Source organism: Triturus cristatus, chromosome 5_2, assembly GCF_964204655.1.
Source record: "Triturus cristatus chromosome 5_2, aTriCri1.1, whole genome shotgun sequence".
In the NCBI taxonomy this organism is placed as follows: Eukaryota; Metazoa; Chordata; class Amphibia; order Caudata; family Salamandridae; genus Triturus; species Triturus cristatus.
The window spans coordinates 963,136,262-963,155,616 of record NC_140588.1 but is presented as its reverse complement, the minus strand read 5'-3'; positions in this window follow the sequence as shown (position 1 = coordinate 963,155,616).

Genomic DNA, 19,355 nt, shown 5'->3' with positions numbered 1-19,355 from the left:
CAATTTCAATTAATGGAGGTGTGAGTTGCACAGATTAGGATGGAGCCTTCTGCCCTGCCACTGGGATAAGGTGTCCTCTCGAAGTGGTAGTCTTCTCGGAGGATGGATGCTCAGGAGCTTAGGGTTCCACACTCTCCTGGCCCAATCCAGAAGCAGCAGGGTGATTTGGACCCAGTCATTCTTGACGTTCTTTAGAACTCGGGCAGGAGAGGTAAAAGCGGGAAGGTGTTCAGAAGTCCCTTGCTGCATTCCAGCCAGAATAGGTTTCCTAATGAGTTTTGTTGTGGAAAGCACAATGTGCAAAGTTGTTGACACTCTGGGGCATATTTACAAGCCCTTATTGCCACCACAACGTCACCTTCAGTGATGTTGTGATGGCGATAGGGGCCTCCCCTTATTTACAAGGCAGCTTTAAGCCACTTAACGTGGCTTAATGCTGCCTTGTAAATAAGGCACCCTTTCACGCTGTACTTAGCGTGAAAGGGTAGGTAATGGGTGTTGTGGTGGGCGTTCCACCGCAACACCCATTGATTTTGACGCTGTCCCCAATGTACAAGGGTATCGTAAATAGGAGGCAGCGCCAACATTAAGATCAGGGAAAACCTGGTCTAAAACAGGCGAAACGAGGACAAATGCTTTATTTCTCCTCGTTTTTTTCTTTTTCCTTGGTGTGCTGCCTTGTGCAGCACACATAGAAACAGCAAATTGCCTATGATTGTTTTTGTGCTGAAGTGTCTCCCTTCCTGCAGATAAACTATCATTTTTGCAACTTCTATGTGTGCTGCATTAAGCAGCACACTAAGAAGTTACAACACAGCATTTAAAAATTGTTTATGTGCAAGAAGAAGGACCTTCCTGCACATAAACAATCTTCCCCTCAACACAGGCACCCTTGCACTATGGTGCAAGGGTACCTGCGTTGGCGCTAGGCAGCTAAAGTTAGCGCCAGCGCAGAGGGAAGCGCAGGGCTGCACCATATTCTAGTAAATATGGTGCAGCCATGCGTTTCTGAAGTGGCGAAGCGTGTCGTTAGCCTTCTTGGCATAACAACACGCTTTGCCACTTTAATGTAAATATGCCCCTCTGTATTCTCAGCAATAGCAAGCCAGGGTACTTTCCACTGCCGAAAGACAACCTATACCACATCGGGATGCAGCTGTCCCTTGTGATCTGCCAGATGACGAATGCTCAGTTCGACGGTTATAGCATTTAGTGACCTGTCAGGTAGTTTGAGACCTGAAAGATACCCTTATACTCTAGCCATCTTCAAAGGCACAAAGCCTCCTGGCAGAGGACCCACTTTGTGTTGCTTACTACAGTACCACATGGAGATCATGGTGTCTATGAGTACCTGAAGCAGCCTTGCCGTGATGGAAAGCAAGAAGACCTTCGGGCCAGACATATGTCCCGTACCTCCAGTAGGTTGATGTGGAAGCGGCCGTCCCCTGGGAACCTGATCCCTCTGATTTCCACATCTTTCTGGTGACACCCCAAACCAGCAGCGTTTCATCCGTTACCGCTTCAGGTTTGGGGAGTGAGTGAGAAGGGCCTGCCACAGGACAAAATGCGATCAGTTAGCCACCACTGCAGATTATGAGCACTTTCCTTCAAGACCTGGATGATGTTGGAAATACAGCCCTGTTGCTGCTTCCTCGGTGAACCCAGTGGTTAGCAGAATGGTGCACTGGGCAGATGCAGTTGGTGCCTGCAAAATGCAGGGAAGTGGCTCCTCCACTTCAAAGGAGGTGTTGACTGGTTGGCGAAGTGCTAGCAGCCCTCCAAGGCTTTAGGAGGATGCACAGCTGCTGGACGCATTGCGTTGTTGCAATTGTCAGGACAGCAGTAGGCAGGCAGGGTTTTGCTTTAAATCTGAGGATGGTCCACAGTTCTTGCGCTTTCGGTCCTTCTTGTGTTCCCAGTAGTTGAATCTAAGTTCCTGGTGTCAGGAGGCCCCCTAAATACTGAATTTAGGGGTGTTAAGGGGAATGTAAGGTTCTAGCCAATGGGCTACCTACCCTTGGGGTGTCCACATCCCCTATATGACCACTTCCTGTGGAGAGTGGGCATAAAACTGACCCAGAAATTGTAGTTCCATTAAAAACATGATGGTGGAACCCTTATTTCGTTGTTCATTTCAGGTAGCTCCTTAGTGACCAGCCTGAGCGTGAACACGCCTTCTGACTAGCTCATTTTCCCGCCTGTCCTGGTGCCAAATGGGACTCAAGGCAGGGCGTGGCATCTCCCAGGTCAGGGAGAAGCCGGGGTCGCATAACAAAGGCAGTAGAGGCTTTGAAGCCTCTGGCCTAAATATGCTAAAGCGTTTGCCATCCTGCTGGAGGTGGCTTTAACCCTCCAGAGCAGGCATTGTTTCTGACCTCAGAGAGCACAGGCTCTCACCTTCAGGGGATCAGAAACTTGCTTATGGTGGCAGGCTGGACGAACCTGGTAGGTTTTTCAGGGGGCACCTCTAAGGTGCCCAATGGGTGCATGTCATAATAAATTTAGTACTGGTAACAGTATAGGTTTATTAAGACAAGGTGTTTGAGACCAAATACCATAGGTTTCAGTAAAGCCATCATGTAGCAAGGCAACTCGTAACGACCAGTGTCCAGTACATATACTTAGGCTTCCCTGCTCACTTGTATCAACTAGTAATTGAACTAGACAGCACAGGGGCATAGTTGCTCATGTCCTCACATGTAATATATTGCACCCTGCCTTAGGGCTACAAGACCTGCTATAGGGGTTACTTACATATATTATATGCACTGACTTTGGCATGGCACACAGTGAGTGTGCCATGTCGTGTTTTCACACATGGTTTGCACCGTGTCAGCAGCCAGCAATGGCAGCCTGCATAAAATTCATATGGGGGTCCCTTAGAGTGGCTCAATACATGTTGCTGCCCTTAGGGACCCTCTTTAGTACCCATACCAGGTGTACCATTTTCTAGGGATATACAGGGGTGCTTAAGTGTGTGAAAATTGTAACACAATCAGACTATTCTACCTTGTTTTTAGGGACAGAGCACTGGCACTGGGGCAGGGTTAGCAGGGACCCAGAGCACATCAGTTGAAAAACATCAGTATCAATGGCAAAAGGTAGGGGTGACCATGACAAAAAGGAACCTTTCCTACAACACCTGGTTGCCAAGATGACATTACGGACTTTAGGCGAAAGGCCAAAAGCTGTCAGCTAACACAGCTCAATCTCCACACATGAAGGTGGAGCATTGCCAGGTTCAGGTGGAGAACCCTCCTCTGCTGTAGCGACAGATGATCCTCCAGAAGGAGCAGTCTGATCAGAGGACCGATGGCCATGCTCAACAGAATTAATTGGGCCTGGTCGTTCCTGATCTTCTTGTGAACACTGGGCAGGAACGGTATGGGTGGAAAGGCTTACAGGAGGCCTGAGCTCCACTCAAGAAGAAAAGCTTCTCCAAATGAGAGCCGCCTTGGAAACTGCCGGTGCAAAACCACAGACATTGCGCGTTCTCGGCGGTGGCAAACATATCTAATCACGGCTCTCTTCACTGCTGAAAGAGACTTTGTACCACCTCTAGAGGGAGACACCATTTGTGATCTGCTAGGCATCTTCAACTGAATTAATCGGCCCTGGCACTCACAGAGCCTGCCAGGTGTTGAACCACCAGGGATATGCCGTGTTGTTCCAGGCATATCCAGAGGGCCTCTTGACAAAGGGTCCACAACCCTACCCCTCCCGGCTCCATGAGCACCTGCACCAGCCTTCCCTTGATCGAGGGTAGAGAGGCCTTCAATGCCAGCCGGATAGCTCGGAGCTCCACTAGACTGATGTGGAGTCCAGATTCCAGCGGAGACCAGAGGCCTCTGATCTCCAGGAGTGACAAATCCATCACTACTGTCAGATTTGGTTATGATAGGGGTTTGCAGCTGACCTTATCGTGGTTTGTTAACCACCACTGAAGATCTTTTGCAGTTCCCTCCGAGATGTGGACCATGTTGGAGAGATTTCCCTGATGCTGTGCCCACTGGACCTTCAGGTACCACTGCAGAGCCTGCATATGCCAGCAGGCATGTGTCACAAGAAGGATGCAGGAGGCCCAACAGCTCATAGTCAGTCTCACTGAAACCCAGGATAGAGGTTGAAACATCAGTATTATAGCCTGAATATCCTGGACTCACCATTCGGGAGTAATAGCCGAAATCTGCACAGTGTACAGAACACCTCAGATGAATGGGAGTGTCTGAGAGGGAATCAAGTGTGACTTTGGCACATTGATAGTGAACCCGATCAATTGCAAGAGGTCTGCTGTAGACTGTAGGTAGGAGACGACTGCCTGGGACAAGCCCACCTTTAACAGCCAGCCATCATGATAGGGATAGACTGGGACATCTGATCTCTGCAGAGGAGCTGCAACCACCGCTATCTCCTGGGTGAACACCCGAGGGGCGCTGGTGAGGCCAAAGGGAAGCAGGACAAACTGAAAGTGCTCATGGCCCACTGTAAACTGCAGGTAACACCTGTGGGCAGGCAGGACAGGGATGTGAAAGCATGCATCCTGTAAGTCTTCCGGGTTGAGGCCAGACAGAACTTGAGCGGGCATGAGCATTTTGAATTCCTCCTTTTTCATGAAGAAATTGAGAGGGTGCAGGTCTAGAATAGGGTGAAGGCCTCCATCCCTCTTGATCACCAGAATGTAGCAGGAATAACAACCACAACATACTTCTGGTGTTGGTACCCTCTCTATGGCTCCCGTGACCAAGAGAGACGCTACTTCCTAACAGAGTAAGGAAAGAAGGTCCTCCATCAGCCTCCTGTCACAAGTGGGTGGGATGGGTGGAGGGCTGGTCACAAAGGGGAGGGAGATGCCCCCTCTGACAATCTGGAGAACCCAGCAGTTGGATGTTATCGACCTCCAGTGGTGCAGGGGATGGCGTATCCCACGATGGTCAGATGGCATATTAAAGAGGCTTTAGAGCTGTGGCTGCTGGGGGGGTGGTGAACTGGCTCTATCTCTGGCTGCCAGACCCACTAGGTCTGTGGGCACTACAGCCACACAGAGGCTGGGAAGCTTGCACGCTGTGGTGACTGGGCAGCTAAGGACCCATGGGGAAAACCCTTCCATGGTCATGAAAGGAGCGAAATATGTACTAGGGGTGATAGGGGCCATAGAAAGGCTCGAAGACCTGGCTGTAGTCCTGCTGTCCTTGAAGCACTCCAGCTCTGAGTCTGCCTTGTCTCCAAAGAGATGGAAGTATCATATGGCATGTCCATAAGCGAAGCTTGGCCATCCCCTGAAAAGCCAGTTGTCCTCAGCCCAGCATGGTGCCGTAAGGGCACTGACGAAGAAACCGCTCTGCGTAGTGAGTCGGTCGTCTCCAGCCCACATCGAATTGTGAACTTAGCTGCACCAATCCCGTCTGCCATAGCCTGGGAGAGTATGACCTGATCCTCCCCCGGGACCATGGACAGTATCTACGCAACCAAATCCCACATGGAATGGGAGTAACGGTCCAAAAGCAGGCAGTGTTCACAGACCGCAAAGTCAGGCTGGCAGCAGAAAACATCTTCTTTCCCAAGGTGTTCAACCTTTTGGATTCTCTATCCGGTGGGGTGGTAGGGAGGGCACCTGGATTTACACGGGAAGTGGAGGCTTGGACCACCAAGCTCCCCGGGGTGGCGTGTTGGATGAGGAAAGAGGGGTCCCCTGGGGTGGGGCGATGGCGGCAGGCAATTGTCCTGTTCACAGGAGGCCCTGTGCAGGTCTTGGACCAGGCCGCAAGCAGGTCATCTGTAAGGGCGTCATTAAATGGGAGAAGAAGTTCTGATGGGGTAACTCCCGGCTGAAGCACCGCTGTCAAGACATTCGTCTTGACTGCCACAGTGGGTGCAGGTTAAGGTCCAGGACTTCAGCTACACCATTGCAAAAGAGGCTCTCTTCTCCATAGTCACGGTAGGAGGAGAGACCAAGCCAGTATCTGGTCTCTCCCAATTCCTCACAGCAGTCCATATTGGGGTCGAAAGGCTAGTATTCTTCAGGGTCCAGTGGTCTGTCCCAATCTTCCCCAAGTCCTAGCTTATAGGACTAGGGCTGAGGCTCTCGCATGGAAGGAATGGCTCCAGTCGGCACCGGAGTCAGACCACGCTCCTCCGATTCTGACACAGGGATGAGAAAGGGGACGGTGCCCCGAGAGGATCCCATGGAGCATCGACAACAGGGAGCGTCGACAACGGGACTGGCGCCAGCAAAGGTCAAGGTGGCTCGAATGGCACTGGTCCGGAACCATCTGTTGATCCAAGGGACCCAACTGGAGTGGTGGTGGACCCACTGGCAGGGAACCAGTAGGGGCCCCTCCCGAATCTGCGGGCCCAAAGGCGCCCGGTAGGGTTGGGCCTCCCAGATAAGAGGTGCATGGCATCATAAAACTCCCGGAGATGGGTGGGTTTTGCTCCAACTCCCAGAAACGTGGGAGGGCGCGGAGACCCTGGAACCAGGCCTTGAGTGACAACGCTCCCTCGGTCGCATTGGATTGGGTCACTTTGACGGATGGAGTGCAACTTCTTGGGGGGGGACTTACCAGAGGACAACGAGTGCTACGAAGATCTATGGTTCTGCAGTCGATCCCAGGACCTTGCTCTCGACAGAGATCATGACTGTCGTGGCGTTGCACGCTAATGGCAAGGAGCTTGAGGGATCACTCCAAGGCCTTTGGGTGCGTGGTTTGACAATTGACAGAGGTCTTGGAGTCGTGTTTGCGCTCAAGACACCAAAGGCAGACAAGGTACGGGTCCGTCACCAGCTTCTGCCGATGACATGTGCCACAGTGCTTAAAACCAGCCTTCTCAGATGGTATACGTGCCACACCAGTAGACAAGTCTCATAACACTTCAACAGAACATTGAAAAAGCAGTTAAAAAGTGACTGACGGGATAGCTCTATCAAGATCTGTGCTGACTGTTGCGGAAAGAAATGACGTCAGCATGCTGGGGTGGCGCCTACATAGACACTGTGCACTTTTCTTCTAGCGCGGATGGTGATGCCTCACGGAGCCGAATGACGCCACCTACCGGCATGCAGGGGTACTGCTCAACAAACATTTCTGGATCCAGTCTGATGCCTGGGGATAATTCTAAGGTAAGAATCTGTGGCTAGAAGTCTATATCACATACATCAATTTTCCAAATGTTTCAATTCTCTTTGACTCTGCCCAGTGGAAACCAAGAAATGAATTAGGCTTCATCCTGCAGGTGGAAGCCTGAACAACCAGACTTTCTGGTGTAGTCTGCTATGTCAAGAAGTCAGAGGTGCCGATTACGATCCTGTAAAACATTTCCCCGTACGACTCGTATCCGGTCTTTTTACCGTACGAATCGTACAAGTGCCGTACAAACTGCCAAGTACGATTCGCATGGGAAAAAGTCCATACGAATCGCATTGGGAATAATTCCCCACACGTCCTCGGGTCGGAAAATGTGCCCGACACGTCCCCAGACTAATTACCGTACAAATGTGAAAAGTGAAGTCCGACCGCGGAAGTACGATCCATCCCGTGCGTCCGATGTTACAACCGGATGGAAAAAGCACCGTCCGCACCGAACTCCTATAGCAACCATGGAGACATGTGCCCGCATACACGCCCAACACCCCCCCCAGCCCCCGTATGTACGCGCCCAATCACCCCCCCAGCCCCCGTATGTACGCGCCCAACCACCCCCCCAGCCCTCCTATGTACGAGTCGAACCCCCACCCGTGTATGTACACCCGTGTACGTACGAGTCGAACCCCCACCCGTGTATGTACACCCGTGTATGTACGAGTCGAACCCCCACCCGTGTATGTACACCCGTGTACGTACTAGTTGAACCCCCACCCGTGTATGTACACCCCCGTATGTATGGCCCGTACCCTCACCCGCGTATGTATGGAGCGTACCCCCACCCCAACCGTGTATGTACGGCCCGGCCTGTACCCTCATCCGCGTATGTATGGAGCGTACCCCCACCCCAACCGTGTATGTACGGCCGTACCCTCACCCGCGTATGTATGGAGCGTACCCCCACCCCAACCGTGTATGTACGGCCCGGCCTGTACCCTCATCTGCGTATGTATGGAGCGTACCCCCACCCCAACCGTGTATGTACGGCCGTACCCTCACCCGCGTATGTATGGAGCGTACCCCCACCCCAACCGTGTATGTACGGCCCGTACCCCCACCCGCGTATGTATTGAGCGTACCCCGACCCCAACCGTGTATGTACGGCCCGTACCCCCACCCGCGTATATATTGAGCGTACCCCGACCCCAACAGTCTAAGTACGGAGCGCACCCCAGGCTCCAACACCAGCACCTTCACCCAACATCGCGCATGTACGAGTCGTACCAAGCCAGAGACAAGGACAGCACTGTACAACAAAATGGCCGATGTACACACCGTACACACGCTAAAAACACACGTACACAACCAGAACAAAGCAAAACAACACAAGAAGACTCTATTCGAATCGCACAAACCACAAAACATGTCCAACAAGCACAAATACAACACATTCACTGACCTGCAACTGCCAAACTCCCAAACAGAGGCCCAAAACACAACCACTCCTTATAACACACCCACCCAAAGTTCAAACACAGCCAAACCCACCAATGAACCAATAAAAAGGCCCAACACACACAAACCATGATCCTTTGCAACAGACCCACTGCTGCCAGACCACACCGAGAAACAACTGCACCATACTACAACCTCTACTACACCTTACACCTGCACACCTTCACACAACCACCTTCACAAACACCCCCTCATCACATTCACACACACACCTGCACAACCACACCCACACACCCACAACCATCCACACCCACACCCCCCACAACCATCCACACCCACACCCCTCACCATGCCCACTAACAAGAATCCAAAGTTCACTAGCCAAGAGTTGGAGGTCCTTGTCGACGAAATCCTCAGAGTCGACCACACCTCTTTGGAACATTGGTCAGACAGACCAGCATTTCCGAAAAAACAGCCATGTGGCAGACGATTGTCGATGCTGTGAATGCTGTTGCGTCCACCAGAAGGACCAGGCATGAATGCCAAGCCAGGTGGTACGATCTGCAGAGGAGGGTCCGAGCCAAAATGACCGACGACCACAACCAGGCCAACATCACTGGAGGAGGGTCGCCCCGCAGACGCGTACAATACCATCCCTGGGAGGAGAAGGTGATGGCCATACTGCCGGTGGTGGCAGTGGACGGAGTAGAAGGACTCCGAGAGCCTGGTGAGTACACAAACAACTCACCTCACATGGGGGGAACGTCATCCACAACCAAACTCACAATCATGCACGCAACCACCCCAAGCTATCGCATGACTCAACCACACTCCATAAACACGCACATGCCACTAGCGCCACCATGACCCATGCACCCAGCTGGACAATCCCAAGTCACAGGCCACAGAAAACACCAGCACAAGACACGGTAACCCGGATGGCGGGAGTGTGGGCCTCAAAAATCACATAGTGCAACTCAGAAGCAGACAACAATGCCCTCTGCCCATATGGCCTAGGTCACAGCCAGACAAACAGTGTGTCCCCACACAGGAAAGACTTACCAGCAAATGGCGGACGCCTTGCATTAAGACATGGGGGTGAAGGCACTTTTTGCACATGACAGCAGCTAATGAACAGCCAACACTGTGAAAGAGTGGCAGCACACACCACCACAGCAGCAGCGCAGACACAGACACTACACCCAATGGGTGCCTGGAGATCAGAAACAAACTCACATGAACAAGCCAAGGGCCATTCAAAGATCTGCAAAAAGTGTGTGCCTAGGAAGCTGGGCTGAGGTGACAGAGGGTGACACACAGAGGAAGGGAGAGGGGGAGAGAAAGGGAGGGAGACACAGGGAGACGGACAGAGGGAGGAGGCTGACACAGGGAGGGAGGGAGAGGGGGACAGAGAGGGAGTGAGAAAGGGAGACACAGGGAGACCAATTCAGCCTTGGGTGGTGTGGGAATGTCTGCTCGTCAGCAGGTGGACTGCGTGCATGTAGACAAGGGTGGCCAGTGCCTGAATCCCCCTCTCTTCTCCATGGCAAAACACTGAGCCATGTCTCAACCTGTGCACGAGCACAACGCCAGCTACCTGCATTATATAATTGTGTGGAACAACTCCGTGTGCCCACGTACAGTGCAACACGGAAGGCGCCAATGCATGGCTCGCCACACCTGCTCACTCCACTGCTGACTGCAGTCACAATTGACGCAGCAAGTAAGACTGTGTCACACATAGGTAAAGTCTCAAAAGCTGTGGCCAAGGGACCTACCCATGCACAAGTGCACTGTGAGTGGAATGCAAGACATATCCAAATACCCAGAGGAAATGTGCCAACTTTGAAACGAATGAAACATGGATGTTGCATGGAACAAAAATAACATTGTCTCTCTCACACACAGGTCAACGTCGTGGATCACCCCCCAACACTGGGGGGGAAGACTCACAGGACCCGGCTCTGCGGGATGACGATCCCACCGGCAGCGACGACTCTCACCACTCTGTGGACGACCCCGACCAACCTGGCCCCTCTGGTGTCCAACCACCTGCAGCACCTGCGTCAGGTACAACTGGGCCAACCACCACCCCCACTCCTGCCACATCCCAGGACACACCCAGGATCCCTGCCCCACAACGCAGCCAGGCTGACCAGGAGGGACACGGTGTACCGGGCACCCAGGAGGAGGCAGGCGACAACGCTAATGCCACCCCTCAGGGGTCCCAGAGACCCGATGTGCCCACAAGGGCAAGCCAGGTGCAAGTGGGCAGGGGTGGTGGGAGTGGAGGACGGCGGTGGCGCGAGCCTGACCAGTTGGCTGCGGAACCGGTATATTCCCATGTAAGAAACATCCTGGACACATACCGGCAGGACACCACGGGCATGAGCCAGGTTGTGTCCACCCTCAACAAGATGAAGGGGACCCTCGAGGAGATCAAGACCCAGCAGGCCCAGCAACATGCGGAGCAACATGCCTGTCAACTGCGACACCAAGGGCGGATGGAGGACAGACAGGCTGAGCTCGTGACGGTGTTCACGGGAATTCACCGTACACTCTGTCGGATAGCCGACAACATGGGCAACCCTCCCTGTGCCACCAGGCGAAGAACATCACCACCCACAGGGAGGGATCAGGAGGAGGAGGAGACATCCGACGGAGCATCCCAAACATCGTCACGGCCTGCTTCTGAGGGTTCCCGCAGGAGGAAGGGTCGTCCACGGAAAAGACCGTGAGGGTCGGCGCAACAGCACCATCTCCCAGGACACCTGGCCTGGCACCTGGCCCACTGGACCAACAGCAGCACATCAGCAAAAGACATTCTCTGCCACATGGACTTGCTGGTCACTGTCTGACCAATGTTGACAAAGACTGTGGCATGGACTCTGATGATTTCCAATGGCAAGGACACCAACTCCCCCAGTGAACTTTGGATTCCACACACCCGGAAAGCCCCTCTTGTCATACCCCCCACCCCCCAACATGTACCCCAACACAAATAAAAAGTTACATGATAAAGAGATGATGCCTACATTTTGCATTATTACCTTACATGTGTCTTGTAAAGTCTAACCATGCCTGAGTTCTCATATGACTTCAACCATCCATACCCTGGGGCCTGAGTCTGGCACAGAACACACATGGGTCACAATGTATTAGGCAAGACAGACATGGAGCACCATACACACCCGTGATGGGCCCAACCAGCTGAGGGGGTGGCGGCACAACCGTGCCGACAGACATATTGAGTACAGCAACAGTCATGCGCAGAGGTCAGGGATCATGTGGAGTGTCCTGGGGGGCACCCAGGTATGTGTAGACAGGTGGCAGAACCATGTCCTGCAAGCTTGAGTCAGGTGGATGCAGAGAATGGTGGCCTGGCCAACGTTGGATGCATGGGGATGGCACATGTCACAATACCCACACAGTCATGGACATCATGCACAATACAGAGTCTAATCCCACACAAACAGCTTGCATCTTGCTACTCTACACATAGACACATAGCCACTATCACGGAAAACCATGCCAGACATGCCGTATGCACCGTGGCAACACACCAGCATTGACTGAGAAGAGGCACCGTGGAGGCATAGGGACACCTTTATTAGTCATGTATTCCGGAATGCAGAGGCAACTCGGAGTACACCTACACAGGTCATGTGGAGTAACATGTGGGTCCAACACTGGCACCCCCCTTCTGCAGCACAAATGCGTGATAGCCTATGGAACTGGCACACAAGTGTCGGGTAACAGCTAAACACCCCCTGCTGCTCACGGAGAGGCTGCCATACACCATTGATCCTCTGATGTGGAAGTCCCACACCATGTCAAGCCAATGCAAACCGTATGTGTCCGAGGGCAGTGTTACACACATTGATGCCATCATCACAATCCACTATCCCATCACAGATGACTGTCAACAAGTCTGACCATCTATTCAGGTGTATCCAGCTACATGTAATGTGTCCCATGGTGATGCGACATGCCTGCAGAGGAACCAAACATCGACAGGGGCAGTGTGCACACATCGTAAACAACTGCCACACGCAATACACCCCTGATGCATCCCTTACCCTAAGGAGACTTCCAAACTTGTCCGTGCGTGTAACGCTGAGTCAGCACAAGATGACGTGTCCATGAGGAATAGCAGTGCCACAACAATGCAACCAGCAGACGGCATGCGCAAGTACCTGGGGATGAGAGACACACAAGAAGTCAGCCACAAAAAGCACAGCCACTTGCATGTGCATGTACTCGACACATGTAAGGATGACAACATGCTAGGTCACAATTATGACTGTGGAAATACACTCATCACTGGCACCATCACTCGAGTGACACATCCACACACACCTCTGACTCACGTGGCATACATGCAGATGGACACACACATGGCAACACATGCCACACGGGGACCAATGCGTGCACACTCAGACACTGGTACTCACCACTAAGCAAAGAAGTCGCGTATGAGCCGACTCCGGATGTCCTCTTGCGGAACCACATCCTCCACATCACTAGCCCCATTGCCAAGCCCTTCGTCCTCCACGGGTGGATGGTCCTGATCATCTTGATCCAGGATGAGTGGCACAGCTTTCTCAACTGCCATGTTGTGCAGCATGCAGCAGACCATGAAGATTTTGCAGACCTTCGCCGGGGCATATGAGAGGGCGCCGCCGGTCTTGTGTAGGCACCTGAATCGGCTCTTCAGGAGGCCAAATGTCCTCTCTATAACTCGCCTTGTCCGGCCATGGGCGGTGTTGTAGCGGAGCTGGGCCGGCGTGCTGGGGTTGCGGAGAGGTGTGATCAGCCATGGCATGTTGGGATAGCCAGCGTCCCCTACATGGAAACCACATGGACATAAGTAGGACAGGAGAAGCGGTTGTGCTGGAAGTCTACGCAAAATACAGGACAGACAGAGTGTACCCACCAACAACACATGCTCGTTCGTTGCGCAGCTGCGTCATCATTTCAGGCACCCTGCTACGCCTCATGATGTAGGCATCGTGTGCTGATCCTGGAAAACGAGCACAGACATGTGAAATCATCATGTTGGACAGACACACCACAAGGGCATTGATGGAGTGGTAGTGTTTGCGATTCCTGTACGCTACCTCCTGTGCCTGTGGTGGTACCAAAGCCACATGTGTCCCATCTATGGACCCAATGACATGGGGCATCCCTCCCAGGGCATAGAATCCACGCTTGACCCTAGTCAACTGTTCAGGAGTTGGGAAATGGATGAACTCATCCAGGTGAAGCAACATGGCCTCTAAGAAATCATGCAGCACACGGCTGAACATGCTCTGGGACATGCCACCAACATGAGCTATGGTATATTGAAAGGTACCCGTGGCAAGAAAATGTAGGGCTGCCATTACCTTCAGCTTGGGTGTCAGTGCCGTAGGATACCTGTGCAGCGGTTGCAGGTGTGGTGCCAGCCTTGCCGTCAACTCCTCAATCAAAGGTTGTGGGAAGCGGTAGCAGCTTATACAGTCATTCTCCCGCATGTCAGCCAAGTCCGGAATTGGTCGGGGAAGAGGCAGCGCTCTGCAGCAATTTGGAAGTGACAAGGAAGAGTGAGTGCACTACAACAATTTATATGTACTAAGCACATGTTAATCTGTCAATACACATATGCTACATAGGGAGTCAGGTATGTGCTACATGCCCTGGACACGTATGGCTGCCAGGTGACACTCCTACCAAGACCCAGCTACACAACGAGATTGTGAACCTCCACATCCCATGGCATGGGACTAGCTGTGTCCCAGTGTAAATGAACAGCCAGACGCAACACAGGAGTGACATACATCAACACATCAGCAGAAGTAGGATGTTGATTGCAGAGACAGGTAGCGGAACACTAGAGCCACAGGTCACATGACATTACACTAGGACAGCCCACACACCTTGCCATTAAGGTGTACATGTCATGATTGACCATACATACATTGAGAGGATGCAGACAGGTCCTTGCTACGCTACTCCGTGTCCCATGCATACATACACACCTTACATCCGATACCACATGTGGCCCGGTGTGCGTAACAGTGTGCCATGGCCATCTACACACAGATACATGTTGGTTGCTGCAACAGCAGATGCTTTTGAGGGAACACCAACATCAAGCTAATGTGAACACACCACACATACATGACATAGACACATCGTGCACCGTGGGTAGTCACATGTCTGGTGTGGTAACCCCTGTAGCGGGCATCAGGGGACACTTGCGTGTGTTGTTGACTGTGCCATGCCAGTGACGCTCATCCCAAGTGTGCAGTACGACATGCACACGTCAAAGGAGTTAAGGGCATGTCTGGCACATATTGCACCGTCACACATAACATCTGTACACATCTCATCATACATCTATTGCCTTCACAACTCAGGAGTAATGTGCCACATCACAGCCTTTAACACCTGTGCCCCACACATGTAGTACTGCCCAGACAATGCCTTGATGTCCATCCATGGACAAGTATTTCAGCTCTATTCCTTTCTGTGTGCTGCCTGTCACCACTGTTATGTGTGAAAGGCACCGTACATTCGCTCTGAGGGCGTGTGTACGTTCCCTATCACTATGGGAGTGCTGCCGTAGGCCTACCCATAGTGATAGTGAGCGTACAGGCATGTGTACGGTCCGTATCACTATGGGTACGCATACGCGAGCACACCCATAGTGATAGTGAGCGTACGCGCGTGTGTACGGTCCGTATCACTATGGGTACGCATACGCGAGCACACCCATAGTGATAGTGAGCGCACGCGCGTGTATGGTCCGTATCACTATGGGTACGCATACGCGAGCACACCCATAGTGATAGTGAGCGTACGCGCGTGTGTACGGTCCGTATCACTATGGGTACGCATACGCGAGCACACCCATAGTGATACGGACCGTACACACACGCGTACGCTCACTATCAAAATGGGTGTGCTCGCGTATGCGTACCCATAGTGATACGGACCGTACACACGCCTGTACGGCCCGTTGGTATGCTTTTGGGGTGCCTTAGGGCCCCGGAACGCACCGTACTTGTGTGTGAATCTCCAAATTACATAGGGGACACATGAGGGACAAGTATAAAGGCCTACATGCATGCTGGTTGTCATGGAGACCAAGTTTAAAGTATGAATTTTTTCTGCAGGTGCACAGCAAAAGTCGGTTTGAATGAATCTACTTTGTTGCAAAGTGGTTGTGGAGTTGACATCATGCTCAAGAAAAAGAAAATAAAAACCCACTGACTGTGCTAGGTTTAAAGGGATTGGATGAAACATAGGATGCAAATGTGAGTGACCAATCACTCTGTACTCCTGTGCATGAAACAGGCCAGCAAGGCAGATATAAGGCAGCCAGGTCCCATGAGAGAGCACTTGCCTGCACATCTTTGGATTTTACGACCCTGCTGCTGCTCGTGATTCCCTGGAACCATGTCAAGGTCTGTGGAGAGGGCCCAGCCTTTCACCCTGGAGGAGAACCTGGCATTGCTGGATGTGATCCTCCCACAGTACCCCCTGCTGTATGGGCGACCAGGGTATCAGGTGAGTGCAGAGTCCACTAGCACAGACTGTGTCCCTTTTTTGTGACTGTGACTTCTGGCATTGTGTCCAGGTGTGACACACATGCAATGTACTGTAGGGGGGTCCCAGGGGGGGGAATGCCTGATGTCTCCCAGCCAGAGCATGCTGTGGTGCATGTCTGCCGTCCTCACTTGCATTGTGTTTACTGTGACAATCACTGCATGGTGCATGCCACATTCTGCCTGTCTTATCCTCCTGGGAATGCTGCCTCTACAGTCCTCATGTGATTATGTGGTCAGCCCAGTGTGACAGGTGACTGTACCCACAGATGTGTGTTAGTTCTGTGTACCTGTACTGAGAGTAACCACATGATGTGTTCGTACCCTGAACATCGGTGTGTGTGTAAGTCCCCTGTCATGTGGGTGGGTGCATATGTGGAGTGTAGCACCCAAGCTGCATGAGGGATGGATATACCCTGCCCATCTGATGTGAGCAGGGAGCAGTGCTGTGTGTCTGACGTGCAGAGCCAGCCCCACACCTGTGAGCCCCCCCCTGTCTAGTGGCACATGTGCAGAGTGAGGTTTGTAGCTGCATTTGGCAATGGCAGGTGAATGTCCTGTGCCTGTGTGTGTCTGTGTACTCTGCTGAGGTAGCGTCAGTGGCCTGTGGCATGTGACTGCTTTGAGGTGCTGCACATAATCCTGGTGTAGCTTGTGATGCACAGTGTGAGCCTGGATCATTGATTGTGTCGTTGCCCTCATTCCACCTGTGTACTTTCAATGGCACGTACTGCTTTTGCCCTTCCCCAGAGGATAATGTCCCTATGACAAAGGTACAATGCGTTGGCTGCATACTATGCCTTGTTGTAACCAGCAAACTTGTTCTAATATGTGTCTCTGTGACATGTGCCAGGTGTATTGATGTAGTGTCACTTGTTCATCCTCACAGGTAGGCGCCTCTGCCAAGAAGCAGATCTGGACGAACGCCGTCAGTGCCGTGAGGAGGACGGAGGGTCGCAAGCGGCGCCTGGCCCAGGTGAGAAAACGCTGGCAGGATATCCGGTGCTGGACGCGGAGGATCGCACGGGTCCTTGCTGGGGGACTCACCTGAGACCCATAAGAACCGTGGGCGCTGCCGTCTGACCCACATCCACAAGCGTGTGCTGGCGGGGGTCTTTCCAGACTTGGACAGGAGCTTACGGGAGAAGCAGCAGCAGGAAGGGGGTAGGTACATGTGTGTTTGTTGTGTGTCACCAGCATTTGTAAGTGCGCAGTTGCATGGATACACTGCCAGGGTTTAAATGTGCTGTGCAGATCCTGTTACCCACAGTATAGCGGTGCTCTCCTGCCTCCCTTCCCCTCCTTGCAATGTGTTCCCTGGTCTGTGTGTAGTCACTCCTTCACAAGGTTATCTAGGCTGGCAGTTTATCCACGTGAACAATGCCTGTAGCATCATGTGTGGGGGTGGTGTGTAACAGGTTTTGGGACCTTGCCTGTGCCCTGTCCAGTTCAGTACTTGTGGGTTCCATGTCAGTTGGCACTGACATGGGAGTTAGTCTCTCAAGTATCATGCCTTACAGCACGCATGTCCTATGTTGTGGCCTGTGACATGATGTGCATGAGTGTGCAATACCCATAGTGCAGGGATGGTGGCGTGTGTTGCAGTCATTCCCAATCAGGACCATGGAGTTGTGTGGCCACTACTGTCCCCTGGGGCATATTTTCTTAGGTGTCATGTGTGTCATCACTAAATGTGGACACTCTCAGTGTCTACAGCATAGGTTGTGCTCTGTGCCATTGTCCCCTGGCACCATGTATATTGACGTAAAATGTAGTACAAGTGTCCACTGTACAGCCTGACCTGATTTTCCTTGTTCATACTCACGGTGGCCAGTGCCTGTGTGTCTTGTTACAATCATCTGATGATGCCCATTTGTACATGATTATTTGGACAGGCGCACCTTGGGTATTTTGTGTCCAATCTTGCATTTTTCCAGCCCATGTGTATTTTACCCAGACTAAGAGATGTAAGTGCTTCCTGGTCTCAACAAATTGTCTCATGTAGGGGGTGGTTGGTGCGGGCAAGGCCTACATGTCAAAACCTGAAATCTCCTTGCTAGGTATGGCCAGTGTGTGATGTTTGTCTGGACATACACTCAAGGTGCAGTGAGCCAGTCATGGTGGGCATGTTTTCAGTATTACCTATGCAGCATGTGCCTCAAGTTCATGGATATGGTCCCTGCTCATCCCTATTTTCGGCAACGCTCTGTGGTGCAGATGCAGTGCTGGATTGTCCCCAGAGCCTGGCTCCTCTGTCAAAATCCATTTCATGTCATTTGCTATTGTGTCATGCTCTCCATAGTTTTTCAGTGGCATGGTGGGTCAACCAACTGTGTGTTGCAGGGCCTACATATGTACCTTGTATTGTAGATGTTACTCATCTTTCTTTTCAGGCTATGCACTGTAACCTATGTAGATTGGACTCATGTGACATATATTTACAGGTGTATGATTAATTCCTGTCTCTTCACCTTGCCCACAGCATCGTCGGGGGACACGGATGGAGACATCAGCACAGACCGTGCGGAGGGACCGAGCACCAGTGCCAGCAGTGACATCTTGGCTGGCACATCGACTGGAACTGAGGCAGAGGGGAGTGAGGCGGAGGACCTGTCCAGTGCCACCACAGAATATGAAGCTGACGGGTCCGAGGCTGAGCTCTCCGAGTGGGCGGAGGCTGCACCACCAGCTGACAGTGGCACAACATCTCTCCCCGCCCCCTCCATTGCCATCAGCCGCCTCCCACTTGCTCGTGTCCCTTCCCAGCGTGCCCGGTCACCACATGTCTCCTTCCTGCCAGGCACCGCACCCCCTGCCCCTGTCTCCACTGCTGCCGCCAATGCCGAGTCTGTGGACATCCAGCGGCAGTTGCAGGTTGGTCAGGCTGCGATGCTTGATGTCCTCCATGGCCACAGCCAAGTGCTAAACAACATGGAGGCATACTTGGAGGGCATTTTCTCATCGCAGGCTGACCAACGCAACTTGCTGAGGACCATTGACTCGACACTGACTGCAGCAGTGGGTCTCCTGCAGCGCTTCGTCCAACCCCCTACCCCTGACCCATCCACAATTCCCACTCCCATGCCTGTCCCACGTACACCCAGACGTCAGCATGCACCCACCACAACAGACACAGGCACCACACCAGCAGGGAAGGTCAAACGAACACCGCCTGGCACGCACACACAGGGTGAAGTAGGCACACCCACTGGGTCGGGGGGCAAACGTA